This window comes from Danio aesculapii, chromosome 19 (genome assembly GCF_903798145.1).
Source record: "Danio aesculapii chromosome 19, fDanAes4.1, whole genome shotgun sequence".
Classification (NCBI taxonomy): domain Eukaryota; kingdom Metazoa; phylum Chordata; class Actinopteri; order Cypriniformes; family Danionidae; genus Danio; species Danio aesculapii.
Window position 1 is genome coordinate 17554871 of NC_079453.1, and position 17357 is coordinate 17572227.

A 17357-nucleotide genomic window follows, 5' to 3' on the forward strand; every position below is an offset into this window, starting at 1 on the left:
GTCCAAGCTAACTGAGTGTATTAAAGATGTTAAAGACTGGATGACCAACAATTATCTTCTCTTAAACTCAGACAAAACAGAATTATTACTTATTGGGCCTAAATCCTGTACACAGCAGATCTCACAACTCGACCTACAATTAGAGGGATACAAAGTTAGCGTTAGCTCTACTATAAAAGATCTGGGTGTCATATTAGACAGTAATTTAACTTTTAAAAATCATATATCCCATGTCACAAAAACTGCTTTCTTTCATCTGAGAAATATTGCTAAGTTACGAAGTATGCTATCCATCTCAGATGCAGAAAAGCTAGTCCATGCTTTTATGACTTCTAGGCTGGACTACTGTAATGCACTGTTTGCTGGCTGTCCAGCATCCTCTATTAACAAACTTCAATTAGTACAAAATGCAGCTGCCAGAGTTCTTACCAGGTCTAGAAAATTTGATCACATCACCCCAATTTTATCCTCCTTACACTGGCTGCCTGTTAAGTTTCGTATTGAATTTAAAATATTGCTTCTTACATATAAAGCTTTAAATAATCTAGCTCCTGTTTATCTAACCAATCTTCTGTCTCGCTACAATCCAACTCGCTCTTTAAGGTCTCAAAACTCAGGGCTTCTGGTAGTACCTAGAATAGCAAAGTCGAGTAAAGGAGGTCGAGCCTTCTCATTTATAGCTCCTAAACTCTGGAATAGCCTTCCTGATAACGTCCGAGGCTCAGACACACTCTCCCAATTCAAAACTAGATTAAAGACCTATCTGTTCAGTAAAGCATACACTTAGTGCACCACTTGGGGGCTTCCACACAGGTTCTGCATCTTGTTGATATACACTGTGAACATCAGCTACGCTAATTATTTTCTTTATTCTCCATTTCCACCTGGGGATGCTCTTCCCGAGGCCCTCAGACTATGCAGAGTCACTGATTCGATCCAAGACCAACGACGAGATGATCCCAAGGTTTTTTATATCCTGGACCTGGCCGAATCCTGAGCAGCTACTGTGATGGTCATGGAGGAGTGGAGAACATGAGACTGATTCCTGTGACGCTCCAGAGACAGACGAGTCTTCGCTGAGGCCAGCTTCCAGCCTCCGCCACTGAGACTACAGCTCTGCACAAAAGTTTGGCCAGCGGAGAAATTAAAATGGTCGTGCCCAACTGAGCCTGGTTTCTCTCAAGGTTTTTTTCTTCACTTCCGCCTTTAGTGAAGTTTTTTTTCCCTCTCCGCTGTCGCCACTGGCTTGCATGTTTCGGGATTTATAGAGCTGCGCATCGTTGGATTTGCTCTTCAGTATTTGGACTCTCAGTAGTGATTATTAAACCACACTGAACTGAGCTAAACTGAACTGAACTGAACTTAAACACTACAAACTGAACTACACTGTTCCTATTTACTGTGACCTTTTATGTGAAGCTGCTTTGACACAATCTACATTGTATAAGCGCTATACAAATAAAGGTGAATTGAATTGAAGTTTATTTTGTACATTAACATAACAGACATTCATACAGCAGTGGAGATTACCAGTATCATATCACATATGCGTGCAAAACGAGTGCAAAGCTTAACGCGCTGTCTCTCTCTCTCTCTGTGTGTGTCTGCGCAATGTGTGTGTGTGTCTACGCTGTGTGTGTGTGTGTCTGCGCTATGTGTGTGTGTCCTCGCTGTGTGTGTGCGTGAACTTTGTAATGACATTGTGTATGACTCATTGTTGCAACTCCACAAAAAAATGCGTCAAATACTGATTGTTAAAGTTCTTACTGTAGTATTTCTCACTCACGTTACGTGAGATCTGCTTCCTGAGGCAGCCGAGGGCGGCGATTGCTGACAGGCACGTGGGAACGGTGAGCGGGGAGGACCAGTACAAAAAAACAGCAACAACTTTTTTTCAGCTATAATATAGACACTTCAAACAGCTATAATAAATAATATGATGGGTGTTTTGAGCTGAAACTTTACAGACACATTCTGGGGACACAAAAGACTTATATTAAATATGAAAAAAGGGGTAACCTATGTGCCCTTTAAGTATACTTCTTTTTCCTAACGGTGTATTTACTGACTTACTTACTAAGATCAGTCTTGTACAGCCAGGGGGAGTATTGTCGCTCTGACAGGCAAGTTGGATCAAAGCTAGGGATGCTCTGATCAGGATTTTTGCAGCCGATACAGAGTACCGATTCCTTGTCATGGTTATCGGCTGATACTGAGTACCGATTCTAATGCTTCAAGCTTCATAAGGAAATAAGCACAATTTTCTCAAAGTATGAACCTTAAGAAAAGCCTTACCTAAGAGATTACATCAAGGAGGCTGCATATAATACCTTAAACATGTCTCTTCTAACCATTTAGGTGTGAACGTGTCATGGCCAAAAGCACCTTTACAGAAAATATTTCATCCATTCATTATACTTTGATTTAGTCCCTTATTTATGGAACAAAATCAATGCCAAAAGAATTGAATTAAAAAGCTTGTTGAATAGCACAAACTGAAAAAAATAATACACCGTATTAACAAGTTCTTGCATTTTAATGACTTGAATTGCAGGGTTTGTATTTTTAGGTCCTGAAATTTAACATAGCTGTTTATTTAAGCTGTGAATAGTTCAACTAAAAATATTTCAAACATGTTTTCGTACTTATAAATTCAATAATTCATTTTCAATTTCCAGGATTCACTTACAAAATATTCAATACCCTTTAAAAATACAATGTATAATATTCAAAAGGTAATTTTCAGTTTATTTTATTTCAGTTCAAATATTCGCTTCCATAAATTCAGTGGCTCAAATTCGACTGTTAAAATTCAACATTACATCCGATAACTGCAGGAAAAGCAATAGATTGCAGATTGAAGATCGCCAGCTGCTTTTCCACCAGCAGGTGGAGATGGAATAATTTAAGATTTTTAACCCAGTAAATAGACGAGAAAAAATCTAATAAATGCACAAAAGTAGCATTTAATATTAATATCAGTGTCTTGGACATTATAAGTAATAAAATGAGTATGAGTAAAATAAGTAAATGATCTTTTGGTCATTTATATTTGCCCTTATGTAACAAAAGCCAGTTGGTGATCGCATAAACCTCACTCCTCGGATTCAGCGACAGACGTTGTTCTGCAGTGCTATTCACAGACTCTTAAATGGGCAGGTGCTCATTTACGCTACGTGGTAGGGATGTGACGGTCGCGGAAATTAGCTAAGTGGGGGTGGTGACGGTCGCGTGATTCTCGCTAAGTGTGTGTGTGTGGGGGGGGGGGGGGGGGGGTTAATAGGTATGATTAATATAATAATGGAAACACTCTTGTGTTATCATGCTTGGCCAAATGTCACGACTTTCACTTTTCACATTCATAACTATGCACAGGCCCAGATATCACCTGAAACTTCAGTCGTGTTCCCATCAAATATTGGCAGCCATCCAGCATCTCTCAACCAGTATTTGACGTGCCGTGCTGGCTCTGACCGGCCACCAGAGCTCGCGCCACTCGTTTGCGTACAAGCCGCACAGGTATAAAAAAACGCCAAATATTTCATTCATTCTCCTTCGGCTTAGTCTATATTTTAGAGGTCGCCAATCATTTTAAATAATAAAGTAAAAATATATATATATATTTTTTTTTTCGTTCATAATATAAAAATAAAGGCGTGCAGTAAGCCTAGCTACTACATAACAATAAAAACAATTAATCTGGACAAACTAAAGACACCATGGCAGAACCCCAAAAATTAGAAAAATGAAAGGCAGGCAGAGTGTTAAAAAGAAATACTAATTTAGAACCACGGATGACTTATTCAAGCGCAGTAGCCTAAATAAATGTTATAAAATAATAAGAATAATAACAATAAAAATAATAAAATAATAACAACAACAATAATAATTTAAATAATGAAACTATAGCCTACCCCAATCCTGAAAAAAAGCTGCGTTTAAACAGCACAAACACTTCTAATAACCCCTTAATGCTTATGCCATATATTAGACGGTTCTGTATTCATAACTGAAGACGCTCCTTTAATGCATTTGCTCGCTATGTTAAATTATTTTAAATTACACGTCCCATCCATACCCAACCTTAAATCGTACCTGAACACTGTCTTTATCTAACACTATCTGTCCAACAGTTGCAAGTAAACTGTTTTGTGTGACATTCTCATAAAATCTCTCTGGTTTTGAATTTTGTATGGTTATTTTATTTCCTTTCTCTTACGTTTATATTCTTTAGCAGCCAGTCAATATTATACTTTACATCTATGGAAGAATGAGTTAATAAAGATAGAGAATGTAACATCATATTCATCAAAAGACAGTTTATGTGCATTAGAGATGCGCGGTTGCCGGTTTCAGCCGCGGACTCCGCGGATAAACCGCAGATCGGGCGGATGACGTGACGAAAAATAATATTTTAATTAAAATCGGGCGGGTGGCGGGCGGTTGTACCAATCAAATAAAAAAAATATGTATAAATTGTTAAATATGATCTGACCATACCTACATCTAAAAAAATCGAGCACACTTTGAAATAGTCAAATTTTCATCAGGTAGTAATATGTCTAGTCGAGTCTATGAGCAACAAGTGCTGTGAGCGAGCGCTACTTCAGTGCAGCAGGGCGCGTTATAGAGGCCAGGCGCTCTCGTCTGAATCCTGACACTGTAGATGCTATTTTATTCCTGCATACTGCCAAGAAAAATTAAACTAGACCTAAGGTCAGGCATATTAAACCAATTAGCCTATGTTATCTAGACTACACATAGCCCATGTTTAATATAAACTTTTGAGTTCGGTCAGCTGTTAATTTTACGTTCATATTGGTTTAGCCTGTTCTATTCTAGACATGTTGTGTATTAGTTATTTGGCCTCGCTTTTACGTTCTGAGGCTTAAGGTTATTTTGCCAGAATTTCTTTGTCGCAAGCATAGTATTTCATTATGCTTCAAGTTTGTGGGGATGATCGTAAATTCATGGGTTATTGGGGCATAGACTTGTCATACAGGCAATTTAGCCTGGTCAGACTTCATGTTCGCTCAAAGAGGGATGGTATATATATATATATATATATATATATATATATATATATATATATATATATATATATATATATATTTGTTAATTGAATTTCTAATTGTGGGGGTGACTGAGCCTATAAGGCTTAACTACGATATGACGTTTTTATTTATTTTTTTTTTTTTCAAATGTTTGCCAAAGCATGCGACTATAGCCTATGCCTACATTAAGATATTTATTTTAATATTTTTTTACTGCCTGTTGTTTCTTTTGGCATATAAAATAGGCATTGTCTGATAGAGATATCAATAGAGGTTCATCTGTGTCGCAGAATTGGTGTTGTTTCTGATTTCTACAAGCTCAATAACTTCCACAGCAAAAAAATAAATAAAAAATAAAATAAAAAATTGTCGAAAAACTGTGCCCATTAATTAGATGTGCAAGACAAGCAGATACGTTTTTGGGGTTGCTATGGACAACTACAAATGTGAACATTATTAGGCTATAATGTAAATGACTTATTATTCTATTTATTTGCTAAAAAATAAAGTGAAATAGGCATTTAGTAGTAGGCTAAATAGCAGCATGTTGAAATGATGTGTCAAAATGCGTTTTCTATTAGGCTACTATAAAAAAAATGTACAGTACAGTGCGTTTAATTTAGACTATTTATTTTTGTCCCTGTGCGCCGATCGGAGACGGAGTTCACTGCTGATATTCGTGTTGGATATTCTGAGAGCTTTATAGGGTGCTTCTCATTTCTTATTTGTGCATCCTCGTTCCCTTTCCTTGCTTTCTTTCCTCGTGTCTTAGCTCCACCCCTCCAGGATGCGAGGGAAGGACGCAAGGAAAAGACTCGAGGACCAAAGACACGTCCTCATATCCTTTAGCGTCACTTCAGAGCGTCGTCAATTAATGCTGGATTTGGCTTGCACGTTTGGATTAACTACATGTCTACATTAAAGTCACTCTCTATTCTCTAATAATCAATAAAGAAACATTCATTTAATAATAAAAATGAATAAGCCATTCAAATAAAGAGCCCAATCAGCAGATGGCGGGCGGGTGCGGTTTTAAAAATTGGTCAGAAATATTGGTGCGGATGGATGGTCGGACGGATGATGAGTTTTGTGATGCGGTTGCGGATGAAATAAAAGCCCATCCGCGCATCTTTAATGTGCATGTAACGCCACTGGTCCGAGCAGGGCGCGAGCTGGCGATACCGGTATGGGAGACAAATGCTGTGAGGAGATTAAAGATAGTAAAGTCTAGATCGGATATGTTGCCAGCCGGAAGTGCGATATGCACATTAATAAAGCAGCCTTTTTTTTATGAAACTGTGTAACAATAATTAATATTTTTACAGTATTGTGATGGTTGGGTTTAGGGTTGGGGTAGGAGTAGTTAAAAAATACAATTTATTGGGAAATTTAACAGATAACATAAATAATACTCTGTACAACAACTGTTTTTACGGTACTGTGATGGTTGGGTTTAGGGTTGGGGTGGAGGTAGACGTTAATAAAATACAATGGGAAATTTTATAAATAATAGAAATAATTGTCATTAACTTCCGGCTGCAAACGTATCCGATCTAGCAACAACCGGCTAAATATTGCAGAACAAAATCTGTCGCTGAATCCGAGGAGTGAGGTTTACGCGATCACCAACTGGCTTCTGTTACATAAGGGCAAATATAAATGACCAAAAGATCATTTACTTATTTTACTCATACTCATTTTATTACTTATAATGTCCAAGACACTGATATTAATATTAAATGCTACTTTTGTGCCTTTATTAGCTTTTTTCTCGTCTATTTACTGGGTTAAAAATCTTAAATTATTCCATCTCCACCTGCTGGTGGAAAAGCAGCTGGCGATCTTCAATCTGCAATCTATTGCTTTTCCTGCAGTTCCCGGATGTAATGTTGAATTTTAACAGTCGAATTTGAGCCACTGAATTTATGGTAGCGAATATTTGAACTGAAATAAAATGAACTGAAAATTACCTTTTGAATATTATACATTGTATTTTTAAAGGGTATTGAATATTTTGTAAGTGAATCCTGGAAATTGAAAATGAATTATTGAATTTATAAGTACGAAAACATGTTTGAAATATTTTTAGTTGAACTATTCACAGCTTAAATAAACAGCTATGTTAAATTTCAGGACCTAAAAATACAAACCCTGCAATTCAAGTCATTAAAATGCAAGAACTTGTTAATACGGTGTATTATTTTTTTCAGTTTGTGCTATTCAACAAGCTTTTTAATTCAATACTTTTGGCATTGATTTTGTTCCATACTTATTTATCAGTGGTTGCCACAGCAGAATGAACTGCCACAGAAAATAATATAACACAGATATAAAAATTGTTAAGAAAAATTTACAAACAGTGCAATTTGGAAACATTGCAAATGATGAAAGAAGAATTCAACATGTCTAAATCAAGAACAAGTTTGGAGCGCATATTTGATGCATAAATTATAATGCACACCTATAAATCTAAAACTTCTTTACTAAAAGGAAATAGGCCTATAAACTGTTTATTGCAATAAGTATATTAAAAGGTTATATTACTAAATATTTATGTTAAAAAATAAATTAAGTATTATTTACATAATAATATCAGACAGCTTTTGGTGAACTTGCAATATTGTAAAAAACAGAACTTTAGGTTGTTATTTGTAAAAAGGCCTAAGTACATGCAAGACCATTCAGATATTTTGCTCGTCTCCAAATATTGAGAGCATCACTCAATGAGAGAGATAGAGGGATTTGCACTCGCGATATCTTTACTGCTCTATTCTGTGGGAATATAAATTTATATCAACTAGTTTTAAATGAACAATAATCCACATATAACTGAAAAGTTATATTCTTTGGTTTTTGATTACATAATTTCATTAACAGCCCAGCCATGAGGGACATTTACCTTTGTCTTTCTGACTACAGGCTAAGCCAGAGTACTGCAAATGCTAACGACTGCCTATGTCTTTGGGTCATGCTTTCATGCTACAGAAACCATTTTGTTGATTAACTTGTGTGGTCAGTAGCTGGGCCAGTTTCTACACCTATATGCCAATTTACCCCGCTGACTCTAAAACTGAATTTGCATGCTTTGTTTAGCAATCTCCCCTCCTCCTAAGACAATATAGACAGGACATCTTTGTCTTAATTAAGACTTGTGATAAAACTCGCAGACTGCAGACCTCCAATAGGCTCTTGCAGACACATGAACTTCTTGAAGACGCTGTATGACTGCAGATTAACCAACACGTCTCAATAAAGGAATTCTGCTTGTTTCGAGTCTCCTGGACTGGGTTCTCTCTTCTATATTCAATCATTTTTTTTTTTTTTTACAACAATTTGGTGCCGTGACCCGGATAGAGACTGAAATCATCAAATTCGCAACAGTTTGCCACAGAACACTGACATCCACCTGAAAATCAACGTGAAACTTCAAGATCAAGGAAACTTCACTTCAGATGGAATTTTCAGCTCAACGGCAATTTGAAGTCACTCAGTGAAGGTCACAAATTCTCAACTATTTGCTGACTGCAACCCTGATGAACATTGAAGCTACCTGAATACAAAGATCAGACTTCAATCCAGACTGAATCTTTTCAGCTCAACCTTGATTTGGTGAGTTTCACTCTATCAAAACAACCATACAGACCAGTCAATACACATGGTTATTCTCTGCTCAGTCAGAGAAGAGTTAACAAACAGCTGCAGGGTTTGTTTAACAGAAAAAGTTATCCTCTATTTCAATAGAGAAGTAAAAGTTTATGCTCTGTTCAGGCAGAGAAGTTAAGCCTTACGTGCTATTTTTTTTTCTTTTGTTTTGTTTACCCTCTGTTCAACCAGAGAAGTTTAAGTTTAGCGATACAAGCTAATTTATGTTATTCCTTGTTCAGGCAGGAAGTTTTAGCAACATGTGCTAATATTGTTACCCTCTGTTTTGCCAGAGAAGAAATTACTACACTTTCATCAGAAAAGTTTTAGTATTTGTACTTTGTGATAACAAACTCGCAAAATGTTCAGAATGAATACCAGACTGATCCCCACAACTGAAAAAGGTAGTTTAGTGACTCCTTTATTGTCAGATCAGGATTTCAAATTGCTGCTAGGACACCACATGGACTCAGTAACAGAGTCAGTCAGACTAAATTTGACAAAGAAATTTAGCATTGACCCAGATAAGGTTTGGACATTAGAAGAATGCAAGAAAGTACTTGGAGCATGCATTCGCAAAAACAATTTGAAAGGCATTATCTGCTGCTACAGAGAATTCAGTTTATCTCGAGCTAAACAACAAGCTCAAGCTAAATCCGAATTAGAGAAACAGATCCAAGAGCTTCATGCTAAGATAACCTCATTGACAAAACAACTGAACCTCAAGAAATCAAAAACTGACATTGAAGAAGTTAGTCAGCCTGATAATAAACATCCTGACTTACAAACTGTCTCTAAAACAGACATTTCCATCCAGTCAGTAAATGATATGCCTATAGGTTCAGTGGAGGTTTGTGGTGCCAGGACAAGATCTAAGAGAACTGAGAGTTTACACAACAACAATTCTGTTTTTCAAATTCAAACAGTTTCCAGAACACTAGGACCTAAAGAAATAGACAGACTGTCTCAAAGCTTACCATCAGCACGCACAAATTTTTCAGAGTTTAGCAGAGCACTGATCAGCAAAATGCGTCTTTACGACATGTCATTAACAGAACTCACCCAGCTAATGTCTCAAATTCTAACAGAATCTGAATTCAACAATTTTAAATCTGCTGTTTCTGAATTACAACATGCCAGTAAGGATGATATGAGAGAGGGTGTTTTGAAAGCTCTAAAGAACATTGTTGGCCCAAAGATCGACTGGTCAAAAGTGACTTGTTGTGTGCAAAGGAAGGATGAATCTGTGAATGAATTCACTGAGAGATTTTGTCAATCCGCCATAATTTACAGTGGATTAGCTGATAATTTGGACAGTGTGCTAAATGATAAGGGACCCCTAGTCCGCATCTGGTCGGATGGCCTTGCATCCACATACAGGGAAGCATTGCCATTTCTTAATATCACCTGGTCTTCCACCACTCTTAGAAATAATCTGAACAGTTTAGCTTTGTGGGAAAGAGACTCTGATATCAAAGACAGAGTCAGAATTGAAGCAGCCGCCACTAAGGTCAACACAGAAAAGACATCAAATCACAAATGCTTAGGAAAAATATCTGTTGTCATTACTGTGGTAAAAAAGGACATTGGATGAGGGAGAGTAGAAAGAATAAAAAGAACTTTAAAGAGATGAACAGGGTAAATCAACTTCTGAACAGTTTGCTAAATGCCCTCAACATACCCCTCCCCTCATCACTAAATCCATTGAACTGTCCACAAAGATGCTAACCATTTGTTGGCTGTGAGTGCTTAATGTCCCAGTTCATTTACAATTAAGATGAAACACTCTTTGTAAAAATACACAAAGGAAACTTCTTCCTTTTTATTGGGGAACTCTGCTTAAGTCTACTCACAGTCTTGAATGTGTTTAACACATATTCCAATCACTACCCATTCAATGTTCTGATGTCTGATAGGACTGATATTTATTGAATTATAGTTTGTGTCTCACATTTTAAGTTTGCCCACCACACTCAGGGACAGAACAGGACACACAAACCAGTGAGGAGCCCAGGGCAGAACTGAAAGCAACAGGCTTCAGGGGCCGCACCCTGTGATGAAGATTCCCTTTTTTCCCCATCTATTCCTCACCTCACTGTTTTATAGGTGTCATAACTTTAAGATAGGAGACAGAAAATACACATCACTATACGATCACCAACTTAACACAACCACTATACGATCACCTGAATAACTAGACACATGAACTGTATGATCATACAAATCTATGCATGAATACTGCTGGTCTGCTGTTTCCTTGTTTTCTTGTGTGCAGATAAACACATAAACACTGCATCTTCTCAAGAAACGCTCTGATCCAGAGTATCACTACAGAGATCCATGAATGACAGAAAGTCATCAGATCAACTCAGCGGTGGAGAAGAACCACAAGAAACAGACCCCACAAAAGACTGCACATTATTCACAAGCCATGGTCTGTCAGAAGATCTACAGTTTAACTACATGATTTTTTGTGTCATCATGTGGGATTTATGACATTTCAATTGACTGTCATAAACGTGTGAACAGTTCTGAAATCTACACTTACATCTACGTAGATATTGAAAATGACTCAGAATAAGTTAAATGTGCCTGTAACTTATTCAAGTTACATGACTGGAAGATGGGGCCTATGTTATCAAACAGAAGCCATTGAATGGATTTAGGAAGGCTTATAAATTTATATTTTGTGAGAGTTTTTAAAGAACTCTCAAAGGGGGAACTGTGGGAATATAAATTTATATCATCTAGTTTTAAATGAACAATAATCCACATATAACTGAAAAGTTATATTCTTTGGTTTTTAATTACATAATTTCATTAACAGCCCAGCCATGAGGGACATTTACCTTTGTCATTCTGACTGTCATTCTGACAGAAACCATTTTGTTGATTAACTTGTGTGGTCAGTAGCTGGGCCAGTTTCTACACCTATATGCCAATTTACCCCGCTGACTCTAAAACTGAATTTGCATGCTTTGTTTAGCAATCTCCCCTCCTCCTAAGACAATATAGACAGGACATCTTTGTCTTAATTCAGACTTGTGATAAAACTCACAGACTGCAGACCTCCAATAGGCTCTTGCAGACACATGAACTTCTTGAAGACGCTGTATGACTGCAGATTAACCAACACGTCTCAATAAAGGAATTCTGCTTGTTTCGAGTCTCCTGGACTGGGTTCTCTCTTCTATATTCAATCATTTATTTTTTTTTACAACAATTCATTTAACCCAGTGGTTCTCAATTCCTGTCCTCGTGCCCCCCTGCCCTGCACATTTTGTACATCTTCCTACTTAACACACCTGATTCAGATCATCAAATCGTTAACAGAGTGATCCATGAACTGATCCTTGTGTGTCAAATATAAGAGACATGCAAAGTGTGCAGGGCGGGGGGGCATGGCGAATTGAGTACCACCGATTTAACCTAACAAATGTAATGCTTAAACCATCACTGTGCCTCTCGCGATCTGTTCTCTTGCTCATTCACTCTCGTCGCCATGATTTCCAGGTATTTTATCTAATTTTTGGGAACCACGGAGGCAGTATGAATTTGCAGGAGACTCGCAGGGAAAGCCATTGGGAGGGCGGGGTGCACCCTAATATAATGGTAGGAAAAATATAATTATATATATATATATATATATATATATATATATATATATATATATATATATATATATATATATATATACACATATACACATATACATACACATACACATACTTTTCTTGGTCTAGCACATCTTTCCTTCAAAAGGACTGTTCCTGTGGCCTTATATTTTCTCACTATATTTCTGACTGTGCAGATGGAGACTTGAAACCTTTGTGATAGCTTTTTGCATCCTTCTCCTAATTCATGTTGGTTAATTATCCTAGTTTTTAGGTCATTAGGAAGTTCTTTTGAGGTTCCCGTGTTGCTACTTTCGGCTTGACAATAAGGAGAAGCACAACTAGCCATCAGCTATTTTAAATATCCTTTTTCATGATCAGTTGTACCAGAGTTAGGATTGTTAACTTTGATTGTTAACATTAACATTGAGTCACCCAAATAATTTTTTTGTTGTAATCAATCAGCATTAAGTGACTACAGATTCTGAAATCCACACAAAAGAGAGGGTGGCCAAACTTTTGCATGGCCAATTTTTAGAGAGGGGTCGGGATGCAGACCTGGTGCAGTGCAATCTGAGCTGCATCCAATGCTTTTTAATGCGCTCACCTAACCCCACCCCTAATCCTACCCGTCACAGTGACGTCACTTACTCCATTGAGTGCATTGTGTCTGACATTGCATCGCAGAGTGATATCAGCTTGCATAAAAAAGGCTGCATCCAGACACTATTGTATTTTCAGTTTCAATTTAATTTCAAACAAATACTGCTACACTGCATATTTCTGTCTGAAAAACATGACATTATCTAGCTTTCATTAGAAACCGTATAGCATTTCACTGTGATCTTCTCTCATAAATATATATATACATACATAAATACATATATATATATATATATATATATATATATATATATATATATATATATATATATATAGACTGTTTTAATGCATTAATTAATGTCGACGATTATTTTATTGTGCATTTGTTAGTTTTTAATATTTTAAAATGGCTCTAAATACACATACCTGGACGTTATAGGTCACAAGAGGTTGGTTGGTTAATTAGTATTGGCTTGGGATCCATACATTTCTCAACCAATGTTCGGGCAGGCCCAGAACTGCCACCACTGCTGCTGCTCGCCTCTCACATGAAGTGGAGAATACAAAATATAAATAAAAGTAGCAAACTCTTAAACTGATATTTTCTATTAAAATCCATTTTAAACTTACACCAATGCTACTTCAATGTACAGACTGTTGAATTGAGGTGAAGTTGGTTTTATATTTGCGCATTTGTTACATTTTTAACAGTGACCTTTTGTGACAATCTCTATATTGTTTATCATGCTACTTTGAATATTTGGTCTTAAATTACAAAAAAACATGACTTTTGACAAAACAACAACAGCACTGATTAATTGACTGTAATCAATGTTGTACGTTGATAGTCATTGGCTGCTTATATGATTTCACTGAGGTGAGCTTTAGTGGACTACTTTGGAGAGTTTATTTACATTTTAGATGGCTCTAGACTCTAGTGTTTTTTAGCAACTAACTTAGTGGAGAGGAATAAATAAATGCAGAGTTGGGGGGAATTGATAAATGCAGTTGATTTTGTCATTGTGTACCTACTCAATGTGCATCACAGAAAGTTTTATATTTATTTTTCCTCACTCTTAACAGCTGCTACAGAATGGATTGTTTATGATGTTTCCAGATAAAATGAAAGGTTTTTGTTTTTACCTGTTACAAAATACTAAACTGATGTTTCTTGCAAGAGTCCTGTTATAATGTTATGATCAACCCTCTGAATTCTGAGCATAATTTAATTTCTATTACAAACTAGGTACAGTAAAACATTTATGTCCTTGCAGTGGAAATATATTTGGTTGTAAACTCAATTTGATTACACCAGTTAAGTTGAAATTTAAAATAAATATTTTTAACTTCTAAAATGTTCTGGGATTATGTTGTTATTGTTGTTGTTCACATACTTAGTACTTTTCAAATAAAAGTGCTTAATGCACTTAATGCACTTCCTTTAAAATCATAGTTTTTTGTGCATAACTACAATAACAACCTGAATGATGACAATAGTAATTATGCTAATAATAATAGTAATATTAATAATAAAAGAAAGAATACTAAGAATGTTAATAAGAACAACATAAAGGAAATGAACAACAACAACAACAACAACAACAATAATAATATGAAGGAAGATGTTGCAGAAAGATTGAGGACAAAAAATGTGATAATTATAATATAATCGTACTGATGATGATGATAATAATAATAATAATAATAATAATAATAAATAATAATAATAAAATAATAAAAAATAATAAAAACAACATTAAAAATAACAATATTAATAATCATTTTGAGGGGGAGGAAGTTGAAAGATTAGCGTTTGAATTATACAGTGTGTGTCAGTTTTTTTGTGATACATTAAAAAGTATGACGTGCAGTATGGAATAGCTCAGTGCAATGCTCAGGCTCATGTTATGCCCACGTCACACTTACACTGTGAATATAATATATGCATTATTTTGTGTGTGTATTCTTTATTTTTTATTCAAATAACTGTTATCATGGGGGGCAAAGTGGCTCAGTGGTTAACACTGGTTCGAGTTCTGGTTGGGCCAGTTGGCATTTCTGTGTGGACTTTGCATGTTCTCCTCGTGTTCACATGGGTTTCCTTTGGGAGCTCCAGTTTCCCCCAAACTCCAAAGACAGTGAATTGGAACTAAATTAGCTATAGTGTATGTGTGTGTGCTTATGTATGTGAGAGTGTATGGTGTTTCCCAGTACTAGCTTGCAGCTGAAGGGGTATCCGCTGCATAAAACCGGCATGCCGGAATAGTTGGCAGTTCATTCCACTGTGGTGACCTCTGAAATATCAGGGACTAAGCCGAAGGAAAATGAATGAATGAATTGTTATCATATAATATGTTGTTGGACCAGCCAGGGGAAAAATTGGTGAAACCAGGTCCCACTTCACACCCACCTCTCTCTAATTTGAGATATACATTGCAAGGTTGCAAGGACTGAGATGCCACATGCAACTAAAGATGGAAAAACACACAAACACACACACATGCACGCACGAACGCACACACACATGCTGGGTGTGATACTGATGCTCAGTAATTCGGATTAGTAGCTATCATCAAATGCTGTTCATAGAAATGTTAGTAATAGGTAAAATGTACCCTTTAGACATACGTTTTTATGTATATAATGCATCTGTTCTGTGAGAAGTGGTTTGATTGACACATACTGCTTTTCTTTTACTTTTCTTTAAGCAAGATTGATATCGACTGCAACTTTGTCATACACTACGCCTACCAAAAGGGTACCATTTGGCAGTAAACAAACAAGCCTGACAAAGGGAAACCCGTACCATACTGTACTGAACCATATACCACTCAGTCGAAACGAGACATCTACAAATCCTCTAAAATTCAACATAGCTCCTTATTTGAAGCAACTAAATTTACAAACGTTGCAGTAGAATGGTAATAGATATCAAATTTGCTTCATTAGAAAGACCTTTTAGTTTTTAAAACCAGGCTTTTAAATGTATTCACCAATCCACATGGCACACAGCTGACCCAAAATCACCCTCCAGCTGCAGAGAAATTCTCTTAAGAAAAATATTGCTTTTTCTTTTGCATGTCTGTTGAAACCAATTATTATAATTTTTGCTTATTTCTAAACACAGAAAAATGACTACCTGTTCACCTTCATTGATAGTTCTGACACTCACCTCGTTAAAAAATACTGGGTTCATAACAGTGGATCTAAGTATTTCTCATTTTCAAAGCAGAATACTTGCATGCTGCTCTGAACACATAAATTCATTCAGCTTTTTAGGATGTATGACTACAAAGTTAATAACTACTGATAACATGGATGATATTGTTTCTTTAGATTATAACAAAATTATTACCATTTAAATAATGGTATTTTTAAAACAATGATATATATATACATATATATACATATATATACACATATATATATATATATATATATATATATATATATATATATATATATATATATATATATATATATATATATATATATATATATATATATATAAGTTTATTATGTCAAACTAAAGTTTGCAAAACGATACAACCATGACAATCATGAGCGTATGGATGAGTTCATACGTGTAACTTCAGCAACAACAACAGAGTAGTAAACATTGCAGCACCACAAAATCCATAATTGTTTAATGACAGAACGCAGATTACAGAAAGCGTCAAAAATGAAGCATTTCGCTCTGGGGCAAAAGTAGGCTAAGATGATGCTTTGTTAACTCCCTTCACAGTCTTAATCTATTTGTCGAAAGACACCGAAAGTGCAGCAAACCAACATCGGCTTTCAAAAACGTGTGAAACATGAAATGGGTTATGATATTTCACGTACTTTAACAACACAGCTGTTTTTTGTCGGAGCCATAGCGAGTTGTGTCGGATCTCGATGTTTAACACAGACACATTTTACAGCGCAGCAATGCCGTTTTATTGCATTGGGCGTAGAACACAGGAAAGAATGACTCACCTCGAAGCTGCAACACAGCATGTGTGTATGTCCTTCATTGGATATCCCTGTAACTTTAATGTTTGCTCCTGTGATCGGACATACGTGGCCTGAAATGACCCAGCAGAGCAGATCAACTCCAACATGGACCCGAAGACACAGAAAGAAGCATGCAGCTCTCTCATCTGATCGCTGTGGGGAAGCAGAGAGCGTTTGACGTCTGGCCAAAGATTGATTAACCCTTTGCATTAGCCCAAAAACTAGCACATGAATTTATCCCTTTTTTATTGCATAACAAGAACACAACAAGAATTTTCACATTAACATCTAAGGAACAAATAAATACCTTACATGGGATATTACAAAAAGTCACATAAGAAAATAATTCCAAAATCGCATACTTCCTTTAGCTTTGATACATGATTGTATCAAATGCAGGGGTGTCGGGTGGCACAGTGGGTATCACTTTCACCTCACAGCAAGAAGA

General features: G+C 36.3%; 1 protein-coding gene across 8 annotated transcripts in view; it reads right to left on the reverse strand.

Annotated features, from left to right (window-relative positions):
* thrb (thyroid hormone receptor beta) overlaps positions 1–17053 on the reverse strand; it is a 184771-nt gene extending 167718 nt beyond the window's left edge. For all 8 annotated transcript variants that reach the window (XM_056479724.1, XM_056479722.1, XM_056479720.1 and 5 more), the window contains exon 1: positions 16892–17053. The gene's annotated coding sequence lies outside the window, so the exon portion shown is untranslated. The remainder of the gene's footprint in view (positions 1–16891) is intronic.
* Positions 17054–17357: the final 304 nt, after the last annotated feature.